This window comes from Suricata suricatta, chromosome 16 (genome assembly GCF_006229205.1).
Source record: "Suricata suricatta isolate VVHF042 chromosome 16, meerkat_22Aug2017_6uvM2_HiC, whole genome shotgun sequence".
Lineage (NCBI taxonomy): Eukaryota > Metazoa > Chordata > Mammalia > Carnivora > Herpestidae > Suricata > Suricata suricatta.
Window position 1 is genome coordinate 16,966,205 of NC_043715.1, and position 13,151 is coordinate 16,979,355.

The 13,151-nt window shown below is 45.8% G+C and overlaps 1 protein-coding gene across 1 annotated transcript in view; it reads left to right on the top strand.

Annotated features, from left to right (window-relative positions):
* SMPD3 (sphingomyelin phosphodiesterase 3) overlaps positions 1 to 13,151 on the top strand; it is an 81,832-nt gene continuing 68,681 nt past the window's right edge. Inside the window, exon 1 of the mRNA XM_029926472.1 lies at positions 1 to 167. The gene's annotated coding sequence lies outside the window, so the exon portion shown is untranslated. The remainder of the gene's footprint in view (positions 168 to 13,151) is intronic.

Below are 13,151 nucleotides of genomic sequence, written 5' to 3' on the forward strand. Positions count from 1 at the left end.
CCAGGTGCTGAGTCCGAGGGAGGCTCCCGACGCGAGAGCTGCGGTCTCCGCCGCCGCCTCCGCCGCCGCCGTCACCGCGAGAGTCACCGCGGGAAAGCCGAGGCAGTGAGGAGCCCAGAGGAGCTGGTTGCGCTGTCGAGCGCTGACAGCCTTCCCTCCTCTTTGAGGTCGGTGCTGCTGGATTCTCTTTTGTTTTATTGGGGAGGGAATGAACTGAGGTGAGGGGGCCTGGGGAGTTGATGGGACCTCTCCTCACCGCCCTCAAGACCATCTGTCCCAGAGAGCTGCTGACTGACTCTTTGCGGGCCTCTCTGTGGCGTGGCGCCTGAAGTCGGAGCAGCTTGCGTTAGTTTTTGTTTTATGGTGGAGGGAATTCTCGAGTATGTGGGGCCAAGGCTGGGGGAACTACCCCCATCTCTACGAGGGGCCGTTGGAGAGCTTGGAGCCTTCCCCCACCCCTGTGCCTGAAAAGGAGGCTGCTTGGATTATTGAGGATGGGAGGGAGTGTTATGGGATAAAAGGTTCAGAGCAGGGGGGTCCTTTCCCCATAACACCTTTACTGCTTGAGCTTACAAAGGGGGCCTGGGCTTACTGAGGAGGGGCTGTTTACGATGTCAGGAAGATCCTTTCCGTGCCCACCCCTCTCCCGAAGCCTAGGTTTTTGTGAAGAGGAGAAACGGGATGGGGATGGAGACGGGACTCTTCCCCCTCCCATTTGGACCCGCCCCGGTTATTGGGGGAGGGGATTGGGACGTGAGGAACTGAGGCTGGGGAGACCCCTCCCCACACTGCCGAAGTCACTGGCACAGGAAGGCACTAGCGGATTCTCGGGGTTCCCCAAGCTCGGGGCCCCGCGCCGAAGGTCTGAGTGGCCTGGGTGTGGATGTGCGGTGGGGAAAAGTAAGAAGGGAGGAGGGAATCCACCCGACCTCCCCCTACCTGAGCCTTACCTCCCAGGTCCTCTCTACCTGGATCCAGGTCAGGGGCCCAAGTCGGGAAGACCCTCCCTGTCCCGCTCGGTCCCTCCCAGCCCGGCAACCCGGCTCCCGCACCGCGGCAGCGAGCCAGACGGGGATGGGCACGTGCGGGACGGGGCGGGTCCCCTCTCTAGCACCGCGAAGCTCCAGGCAGACGCCCCCTGAGCCTCCAGACCTTTGGGGCTGCTCAGCTCCACGCGGGGTTCGCCCCAGATCTGGCTATCGAAACCTGCTTCCAGGGCGCGCGGTGGCGGGTTCGGGAGCGGGGCTTTTGCGCTCGGCCCAAGCATCCTAGTTAGGACAAAGCGGCTGTCTCTGCACTGGCGGGCCTGCGCCACCCGCTGGGCGGGGGGCGCGGCTAAGGGGCGGGGGGAGCTCCGGGTGCGGCGCGGAAAGCTTCCGCGGAATCACGCCGGGAGCCGGGCGGGAGACAAAGCGCGCTCGCTCCTCTCAGGCCTGCGCGAGCGGGGATGGAAAATCCCGAGGGAGGAGGCGGCTGCGCCCTGGCTGGGTACAGTGCCCCGCACCCTTCTTTCCCGCACACCACCCCCCTACGCTGGCCGGGCATCCCTAGGATGTAATGTATGTGGCGGTAATCAGGATCCCTTCTGAGGGACATTCAAGATATGTGGCCACGAGGACGCACGCGGACAGGCAGGGGGCTCCGCCTGGAGTGTAGGGGCCCAGGATTCAGGAGACATAGGTGGGCCAGGGTCTGGAGAGGCATCCTGGCTGGAATCTCCCTACGCTCCATCAACCGTGTTAGGTCGTTTGATTCCTGGGTTCGAGTGTGTTTGTATGTGTCACTGTGTGTTTGCATGGGTGGTAATGTGGGTCAGAGTGTGAATGTTTGCGTGTATGACTGGGTGAATGTGCCAGTGTGTGTTCCCGTGTTCATGTGTGTGTGTTGATGAGCTTGTGAATCTGTGTATGCCTGTGGGAGGAACCAGTGGCTGGGGACCTTAGATGTTGGGGGTGTGGGCAGGGTGGTAGCCCCTTCCACTCTAAAACCACAGTAATAATTTGGGCTCCCAGTGGGTGAAAATAGCTTCAGGCTGCCTTGGGCCTAGCCAGCATGCTTGGGTGTGGCCTCGAAGATAGGAGGACCTCACAAGCATGTGGAGCCCTCTTCAGCCTTTCTGGGGTCTCAGATCAGACCCTAACATCTTCACCATTGCCCTGCCCTTCCCATCCTTCAGAAATCTTATCCTGTTGTAAGGGGTTGGCCTGAGACCCAGAATTCCACCCCATCTCTCCATGTGGACTTCCAAATGGGGCTTGAAGGGCTCATCAGCACAGTCCCTTATGATTTTGGGGTGCAAGATTTTGTGGCAAGGCAAATTTTGTCAACGTGGCCTCAATGCCTGTAAGGGCCATAGGTCGGGGTGCTGGTCAGTGGCAGGTGACCTCTCAGTAATACCAGGTATACTTACAGAGAGGTATGAGTGTAGCACAAAGATACCATTATCAGTGGACACCCCTAAAGGATGAGGATAGCCCTCCCAGACCTGCCCATTCCCAGCAAATGACCTCAATTTCATAGTCCTTTACAGCTAAGGTATTGTGTGGCTTTGAGACAATACCCACCAGAGACCCCCTTTCCATAGGATGAGAGGCTAGGCCGTTTTGAGTGCAACCACAGAAAGAGCAGTTACCAGGCAGTGGAGCCGCCATCCAGCACAGCCCTGACTGGTCCAGTCGCAAGTATCCACTGCCAGTATCCACAGCGACCTCTACTGGGAAAAGTAGTAAATTTGCCACTAACACTCTATTCTAGAGTGTGGAGGTTCAGGTGGGTGCAGGCACTGTTAGGTAAAAACCCTTCTATATGGGGCTCCCTGTCAGCCTTTGGAGACCTAAGTTGATGTTCTTAATGGAGGCTCCTTCAAACTAATTCAAGCAATGGAATTTCCACTGTCCTTGCTCTTACAGAAGTATTTAAAGAGGGCCAAATGGCCTTCGTCCAAGTTTCCATCCAGCTGGGGTGGACATCAAATCTGTTTATGAGGAAAATGCATGGGAAATGCTTATCAAGCTCAGGGAGTTTTAGGCATCTTATCTCTTCCTCTCCTACTAAGAATCCCCCCCACACCCCTTCTTATTCCACTTTATCCTCCTCTCTACCTCAGTATTAGCCAGTAACATTAAAAAAAATTTTTTTTCCTAATGTTTACTTCTGAGAGAGAGAGTCGGTGGGGGAGGGAGACAGAGAATCAGAAGCAGGTTTCAGGCTTCGGGCTGTTACCATAGAGTCTGACATGGGGCTTGAACTCATGAGCCATGAGATCATGACCAAGCCAAAGTTGGATAGTTAACCAACTGAGCCACCCAAGTGCCCCACCAATAACATATTTTGAAAGATAAGCCCTCTTTTATTTGTTGAAAATGTGGCTGAGAAATGCAGAAATCAAAAGCCTATTACTAAGTGCAAAGAACTGGCAAACACTGGCTCTTCTATATATAACAGGAATAGGGAGATGGATGAAATATGCTATGTCTTAAATGTTTACCTGGTGACATGTGTCTCTTCTGGAATTGCTCTGAAGAGATTTCACACAGCCACAAAAGTCCTTAGAGCTCCTTAAAGGAAAGGAGGTATTTAAATACCTAGTATTGTTCTTACTTTGGCATCCATGTGATTTGCATTGAACTACATGACTCAGTATCATAAAGTAAAAATAGGACTTAATCTATTCCTTGCCTGTTCAGAAGGTGACTGCATATGTATGTTGTGTTCTGCATTAGAGAGTGAAAAGCTAAATTATCTCATAAATTGAACCACCTGCTTATTCTGATTAGAGAATGGCGCTTAACATCACCTACAGGCAATAACATTATTTTATGTTTCTTTTAATTCATACCTGAATCTCTTTGTCTTTTAAAACCTTTCTTCATGCTCATACATTACTACTTTCACTTGAAGTTAACCAAAAATGTTTAATCCTTGTACAAAAGCCAAACAAATTAAATATCAGCAGATACAGGAAGATGTGGGTGGTGTTTCTGTTCTAAGGCTCAAAAAAAATATCATTGGAGTTCACAGGAGAGTAGGAAAGGGACTGAAGAGTTAGTAAATCTTATGGGTGTAGTTAAGAGGGCCTCACCTTTTAAGAAAATCCTGAGAGGCTCCTCAGGATTTTTCCAGGAGAGTTGGTCGTATTGAAGAATCTGAGGATGCAAGCAAATAGAATGCATGCTGTGAGTGGGAATGAAGCCCTTGGGATTCCTAAATCCAAGCACTAACACAGCCTTTTTGGGAAAAATCCATCAAATCCCTCCTGTTTCCTCAGGCTGCCAGCAGCCATGAAGGAGTGGAGCTGTCCATGGTTCTGGAGCTCTGGCCTCAACCCTACTGGTGGGAAGGCAGGATTTACAGCAGCGAGTAGAAGCAAGTTCTGTGGACCATGGCTTCTGTGAGGATTTCCCCGAAGCGCATCACCGAGAGAAATAGGAGGAAACAGAGCTGTAGAGGCTTTTATTGCATCGCTTCAAACGAACCCATTGGCAAGCCCTATTTAAAGAATTACAAGCTAATAATAAGAAACAACATTTCTGAGTCAGGCTTTTCACATGTGAGAATGTATTTAATCTTCACAGTCCTATGAGGTAGGTGGTGGTGGTGTTTCCACTTTCAAGATGAGGAAATGAAGCTTTGGGAAGAACGGGGCTTGCCCATGATTACACAGATCAGAAGGAATAGGGTTTAGATTCCAAACTGGATCTCTTAAACTCCAGAGCCTCTTCTTACTATTATTTTTTCCAACTGCTACTGTAGAAGCAAAATTGAAGTTTTGGACTGTCCTATATGAGATTCTAACCAAATTTTAGAAGAATGGATTGGGGACCAACAAAGACTCAGACATAAGCCATAAAAAGTCCTTTCAAATGTATCAAGGATATTACCACAATACTTTACATATTATCCTGACAAAAAGCTTTTGCTGTACTTGGTTACAGGCAAAGAAGGCGAAAAAGAAGTACAATGACCCTAATGGCCAGTGTCCCAGGGTTTTCTTTCCAGAGTGGAACAATTTCACAGGAAGCCAAGCTTGGATGGCAGCAAAACCTATTTTTCATAATCTGCAAGAATGGGAGTGGGGGGAATGAGGAGGCTGTTATTATTTTACAGAGAACATGTAGATCCAAAGAAATAGGGCTTATCTTTATTTGCTAGTGTCCTGTTCCAATGCTGAGGACACTTGGATATTGTTAAGAGGCTCCTTCTCCCTATTCCCACTCTCAGGTTTTACAGCAAAGTCTTTAATACCAAAATAAAAGTTTTAATTCTTGTGAGTCTCAGCTAATCTCAGGGAAGCATCACATTCCTGCCTTCATGTCATTATAACCAGCGTTCTGCCTTCATATGTGGTTGCACAACTCCTGCAGGCTGGTAGGTTTGGGGTGTGATATGCTTCAGGCCACATGTCCTCTGGTCCTCCCAGGTTGGCAGTGCCAACTGCCCCAATCTTGCCACACACACAAAGGACCTGGGCCTGAGAACTCCCCATTAAGTAGCCGTTAGTTTAGGTGTCTGAAGAGAACAGAGAGCTATAGATTTGCTTTTTCTCTTCTCTCAAGCTTAGTCTGCACAATGCATAGAAAGAGGGCCTCGCCTTTCAAGAAAATACCTTATATCAGGCTAGATCTCCAATCCATTTTGAATAATTCCTTTCCCTTCTAGGTTCAGGCTTTGCAGGACTCAGATGCATGGAGCAAATCTGCTATTGCTTTTCTTGAATGTACTTGGAGGCCAAGGACCCGGCTCCCCATCTGGGCCTGCTCTGACTCATATGACTGCAGACAGATTTGATTGTTTTCTTATTTAGAGTCATTAATTAACTCTCCTCAGCATCAGAACAGCATGTATTAAGAGGGAAGCCATTTCTGGGGGTCTCTAGGAAGCCATGCCTACAGCTGAGCACTTTCTGCTAACAGGATCAGGAAATGGTTTTTAATTCTGGCTATAACCCTTCAGTAAGCTTAGATTGTAAAAATTTTATTCCAATATGAGAAAGGAAATAAAATTGTAATTAATTTCTAAGGCTGCTATAGTTATTCTGGCAAAAAATGGGAAACTCAAGGGTCACTCAAAGAACAGGACTTTAATTCATTCAACAAATATTTCCTGTAACTGCAATGTGCCAGGCACAGGCTTGGCCTAGTGAACGCAATACAACTTGGGATAAGCCCTGTCATATAGGAATCTTAAATGGAAAGTGGAAACAGATGCTGAAACGCTGACAAGGGTATGTGCTGTAAGCAGAAATAGTTTTTAGAGGAGTAACGGTGGCTCAGTCTGTTCAGCATCTGCCTTCGGCTCAGGTCATGATTTCATGATTTGTGGATTTGAGCCCCACATCAGGCTCTGTACTGACAGCTCAGAGCCTGGAGCCTGCCTAGGATTCTGTGTCTCCCTCTCCCTGCCTCCCCTGCTCATTCTCTCTCTCTCTTTCTCTCTCAAATAAACTATAAAAATTTTTAAGTTTTTAGAAATGGAAAGAACCTTAATAATCATAAACCATCTCTTTTTAACATGAGGAAAGAGGTTGAGGGAAATTAAGTGTTGCCACTGACCACACACAGCCCCGGTTAATGACAAAGAGGGGGATTATTAATTCCTAACATTTCTTCTCTCCACTGTACCAAACTGCTACTCTGTTCACCAAATTATCCAAAGGGCATGTTTCCATTAACATAGACTTTTTAGATCTAATCCTAATGCAAAATTTAAGTTGAAATACAAACAACTGATAGATTAAATGGGAAAAGAAGAATGCCCATTTGTATCCATGTTGTCCAATATAGTAGCCAGATGCTATTGAGCACTTGAAATGTGGCTAGTCCAAATTGAGGCACCAGATTTTGAAAAATCAGTATGAAAAAATATATAAAATAGCTCATTAATAATGTTACTATTATAGGTTGAAATAATATTTTGGATATTGGGTTAAATAAAATATATTAAAATTAATTTCATTTGTTTCTATTAATGCGTCTACTAGAAAATTATAATTATATATGTGTCTTTCATTTATAACTCATTTCTACTGCATAACACTGTTCTAGAGTGCTTCCATTTAGGAGAAAATGTTCTTCACAAACTAAGGCATTTAGCAAAGTAGGTTTTGTAGTCGGTCAGGCTGAGATGAATACCAGCTCTATCACTTAGGCTGTGTGACCTTGGACAAGTTGATTCATCTCTATGCTCCCATTTACTCAACTGTAAAATGATGATGATAACAACAGAACCTACCACCTTGGTTGAGTCAAATCACTTAGTATAGTGGCTGATACATAGTGAATACTCAATTAATATTAGCTATTGTTATTATCAGAGGAGACTTCTAGAATCTTATGAGAGAGGGGCAACAGGAAGGAGAACAAGCAGACAATTTTCAAATACATGAAGGAAAAGATTTACTGCCCCTCAAAAGATGATTGAAAAATACATGCTCAGTACAAGCTCATGAACTACTTTGATGTGGCCCCAATTTTCTGACAGATAATGAAACTGAGGAAAGATTTCAAACTGTTTACATAAACACACAATGGATAAACAAATTAGCTAACTGCATTATGCACAGATCTTGACCTCTGCTAATGAGTTGAGGAAGAGAATGATTAAAGTGTACTGATAATAGAGGACCCAAGAGCTCTAAGTCTCTAGGATTCCAAGATTCCTCAGAGAAATGTAAGCCTCATGCTCTAGGAGAAAGATTGTGGACAGAAGTCAGACATATGTAGGTCAAAGCCATTCTGCCACCTGTTGGCCTTGATCAAGACACTGTCAATCTCCTCCTCTGTAAAATGGAGATAGTACCACACTCTTGCAGGCTGTGGTAAAGAGTAAATTAGATAATGCAAATAAAACCTCTCTTGCATAGTAGGTGCCCAAAAGATGGTAGCTTTGATGACGTGAAAGGTCAGATGTTCTTTAATAGAGAACTTGAGGTTGTTTAATAGAGAATTTTCCATTTAGAATCTCCATGGTCTTTTCTACAATTTATTTTTTTATATTTATATGTTTAATTCATAGAATTTCTTTCTAGACATGTTGATATTATATTTTCACTCTTTTCTACAGTTTCACTGCTACATTCTGCATCTCTGCTTGGTCCCTGAAGGAGGATGAAAGGACAGTTTCATCTGATTGTGTTTACACCAAAATGTAGGGTCTCAGTAACTTTGGGCACATTACACAGTCTTTCATGTTCTCTCTGTCCCATTAACACACATGAAGTTTGTTTCCTGAGATGATAAAGCAAGAAGCAAAATGGGCATTGTTCTCCATCCTATTTATCCTGAAGTTCTGACATTCTGACCTTAGTGTTTAGAGCACTACATGCAGCTTTGCTTTCAAAATAAATAAATAAATGGGACATAAATCTAGAAACCATAGCCCCAGCTGCACAGCTCTGAGGGAGCACATTGCTGCTATCCTTGAGTAACTATTTTTCTTCCAAAAGTTTAATTTCTGGACCAAAGAAATATAAGTTAAGCTCAGTGAAGACTTATGTTAACAATGCAGGTAAGACTCTAGAGAAAATACGGACTAATCACACAGCAAGTGTGGGGATTCCTAGAAGTATTTTGTCAGGAGAGCAACATGGTCAGATGTTTAAAGTCAAAGTGTGGTGGGTGTGGTGCCTGAGAGACTCAGTCTGTTAAGCATCTGACTCTTGATTTTGGTCAGATCATTATCTCACAGTCATGGGATCAAGCCCCACTGGGCTCTGTGCTGAGCATGGAGCCTGTTTAAGATTTCTCCCTCTCTCTATGCCCCTCTCCCCTGCTCATGCTCACATGAGTTCACACTCTGTCTCTGTCTCTCACTGTCCCCCTCCCCGTCAAAATAAACCTAGAAAATAAAGTGTGGTGGGTGGATTGAGGTGGGGAAGAGCCTGGATGCAGGCTCACCCCTGATTCTGTTGAGAGATCCATGACATCCAGGGACCTAAGTATCATTACTAAGTTCTCCTGGGAGAGGGTCTGATCTTGAAATCTATTTTTCCCATTCATTCACTTTTTTTCACTCAATAAATGCTGAATGGTGCCTTAAAAACAACAACAACAACAACAACAACCTTGCGCTGCAAGAGCCCAGGGTCTGGCTGGGGAGAAGAGAGACGCCCATGTGCAGAGTGAACCAAGTAACAAAGGCTGAAGTAAACACAAGAGGCCTGACGATGCTGCATTGGCTATAGCAGTTGGCTAAAGCTATGAATCCCAGCCAGCCAGACCTGAATCTCAGCTTCACCACCAATGTGTGGCCTTGAGCAAGTGCTTTACCTTTCTGATCCTCATTTTTCCCATCTGGAGCTATAAAACCTACTTTTCCTGGGCTGTAATGGCTATTACATGACAACATATGTGAAAAATCGTAGGCTAATACTAGCCTTCCTCTATGGATGCTTACAGTGCATCAGGCATTGTGCTTAGCCCTTTATATGCATAAAAGAGCTATCATTATCATCCCTATTTTATGGCTGAGGAAAGCAGTGTTCATTTACCTCAAGTAACTTACCTAAGGTCACAGAAGCAGTAAGGAGTGGGACCAGCACCCCAACCCAGGCAATTTGACTGCAAAACTTTCTCTTAATCACTGTGATCATTGCCTCCCTGGTTCAAGGTCACCAGGAACCCAATAATTTATTTGAAAGAGGGCAAAATGATTGGCTGGTCAGTTTGTATAGAGGTCTTCTGCTTAGTCTTCAGGAGTGGGTACAATATGGAGAGGCTCTGAGGGGTGAGTATGATACAGAAGGAAGGCAGGGAAAAGCTGTGATGCAATGAATAGGGCTGGGAATGCCAATGATGTGTTCTGGGAGCCTTGAAATGGAGATGAGGTTTTCAGTAGAAAACAGATGTTTAAAAAGAAGAGTTTGAAAAGCTTTGGATATCAGGCTAACAAGTGTTAGAAAACCAAAAAGGTTCACAGGCAAAAGAAGGGATATGAAATCTGAAAGCACCAGTTTGAGGCATCTCACTGAATTTGGGCATATTGTTGCAGTGTGGACTAAGCTTACCAAGTATGCCCAGAGCCAAAGTTTGTGGAGAGTGTGGCCAGACAGCACCTCAGCCCAGCATCCCTACCAGTGCTCTTTACTATCCAGTGTGCATAGCCTTTTCTTTCATTTGGTCTTCACAAAAGCCCTAGGCAAGAGACGGTGGGAGGTCTGCTACCAGCATTGCTGCCTTTAACAAGCGGCAGGCAGCATGGGCTGCCAGGAAACACAGATGCCAAGCACAGCTGCAGTGCTCAAACCCAGGCAAAAAGCTGAGGAGGACTTTTTTCTATGGGGGAGGAGGCAGAAGACTTAACCACTGGACTCAGTCCTTTTCTCTGTGCTCCAGGAAGCAGGCAATGTCATCCTTTGGTCCATGATTTCTCAGTGACACTCCTCAGTGGCAACCATGAGGGCCTGAGTCAGGGTCATTGCAAATCCCATGCAGCACCTGTCAGCCAGAGGCCCCCTCCAGTGCGGAGAGCTTGTTTCACAAAAGGAGATTTTTTAAATTTGCTATCTTAAATTCATTGTGTTTATTTCTCTGCAAACTGCAGGGACCAGAAACCAAACCCCATTCTCCTTGGGAGCAGTGGAAAGGGGGAGATGGTTAGAAGAAAAATCTGTCTTTTCTAATGGCTGCAGTCACTGTTGACCACCAGATTTCTCTCCATGACCACATTCCTAAGAACAATGGAAAACAAAGCCAGGAAGGGAGAGGGGCACAGATGGGGCACTTCTTCCAAGAGGCACTTGCAGATCTGTGAAGGATGTGAGGCAATGGGGAGGGAACTTTGACAGCTTTGAAAAGAGTCCCTTGATGAGTAAAGGAGGAGTTTTGATGTGCAAGATGATAGAAGATGAAAGACATCATGGTGTTGCACTATGTTTTCTCTAGAAAGTCATGCTAGGGTTCCAGATGCCCTCCACAGTTCTGGAAGGATAAATAAACTGGTTGGCAAGGCCACAGAGATTTTGACAAGATATCCAGGAATAAGTCCATAGAGATTTTAACATATCACTAATGAGAAATGACAAACACTTGGTAATAGAATGTCAAGGACTCCTCTGGCCATTGACCCCAGTAATGATTAAAGTGTATCAGACACTGAATGCAACAGGGTGGAATGGTGACTTCTGAAGGATAAAATCAAACTGGGGAATCAAAATCCTAGTAATAAAGGTATAGTTGTTTAGAATGGCCGGGCATCAGAAAGTACAGCTGATGTTACTGCAGAGTAACTTTACCAGCCAGGTCTCTTTTACCTGATCATTCTGACTCTAAGGGTCAGTTTTTAGATCTTCCTGTGATCAGCCCCCAGCTCAGGGCCTAGCACACAGTAGGTGCTCAGCAAGTATTCGTAGCTTGCTCACCCATTTAACACTACTGTGTGCTAAGCCCTGTGGCCTGGCATGGAGAGATGAAAGTAAATGAAACACAGTGCCTGTCCATTGCAGGTTAGTCAGTGCCAAAACAGAACAAGGAATACACTGTACGGAATGTGCAAATGAATGTGGTTACCTCATGATGTTACCTTCTAGGTGCTTCCTCACACCTCTGCAATAATGTAGCCTGACAGGTGACCCAGATTGGGATCTTCTGCTGCCAGCCTTATCTCACATCATATCTGAACAGTTCAGCCGTGGAATCTCAGGTAGTAGCATGAAAGTGAAGGAGGCAGAGGCTGGTATATTGCAGAAACGTGTTGGGTGCACTCACTGAAACTGGTTTTCCTTTACATGCTTCATTTGAAACACCAGCTCTTGAGACACTTTGCCTGCGATTAAAGCATGCTGCCACAAGGAGCACCATGAAGCAGTCAGTCCAAGTAGCCACACCTCCCACAGGCAGGGCATGCTGAGCAAAATAGCTTTCTAGTTGTTAACCTTCAGATGAACATAATTTTAAATTAATTGATAAAAAAAGAATTGCACAATTAGACCAAACCACTGTAACCTATGTATAGTGACTGAAATTATAAATTCACCAACATTCACTTAATGAAATTCATGTATATTTACTGTATACAAGAGCAGCACAAAGTCCCCACCATTAGGTACTGCCTCCTACAAGAAGGAAAAACACAGATAATTGTAGTGCCAAAAAGCTAGTGGTACAATGAGGGGATGAGCAGAGAGCGCCAAAGGCACAAAGAAGGAGTGACCAATTCTGACGGGGTCCGGAGGGGAGTCTCTCTCACACACACACACACACACACACACTCACATGGCCCAGATGTTAACATCTAAGTCAGAGGGTTTACACCAAAACACATATAAGGGAAAAAGCAAATAGGCTGAAATATTGAGACACTGAAAGGAGTTGGGATTGGCCTGTTGAGTGACTTTAGATGTATCATCTACATCTCTGGACCTCAGTTTCCTCATCTGGTACCCCAAGGACTTCGTAGTGGTCATCCTGACCATGTGGGCTTGGAACAACATGGAGATTAGAGGGATGACCTTGATCTTGTTGGCTAAGGCCTGGACTTGTCCCAGTCTCAAGGCCTCCTTAGAACCTGCTTTAAAAAACCGTCTTAAAAAATTTTTTTTAAGTTTATTTATTTTGGAGAGAGAGAGAGCAAGTGGGGGAGGAAAAGAGAGAGAGGAAGACATAGAATCTGAAGCAGGCTCCAGGCTCTGAGCTGTCAGCACAGAGCCTGACATGGGGCTCAAACCCACAAACCGTGAGATCATGACCTGAGCTGAAGTCAGATGCTTAACTGACTGAGCCACCCAGACGCCCCTATCTAGATCCTCTTAATTCTGGCTGAAATATTGCAAGGGATTCCAGAGGATCACCTGAGACACTAGTCATAGAGGAACCTGCCATTTGTGAGGGCTTTTGGTGTCCAACACAAATGGTCTAGCTCTCCTAAGTCACTATTTGGCTTCACCAGGAATCCCAGAAGCCAAGCTGGCCCCCTCTAAACTCTACCACTGCATGTGCTGCCCTGCTCCCTTCTTACCAGCAGGTCTGAGGCCCCTCTTTGGGAAGCCTTGGCCTGGTCAGGGGTGGGTCGCTGCTGGCAGACCAGCCCCACCCCTGCCTACAGGCCCTTCAGAAGACAAAGCTCTGTGGTAACCATTTCTCAATATACTTGCATACCAAATTATCATGCTGGACACCTTTAACATGTTATATGTCAATAAGATCTCAATAAAGCTG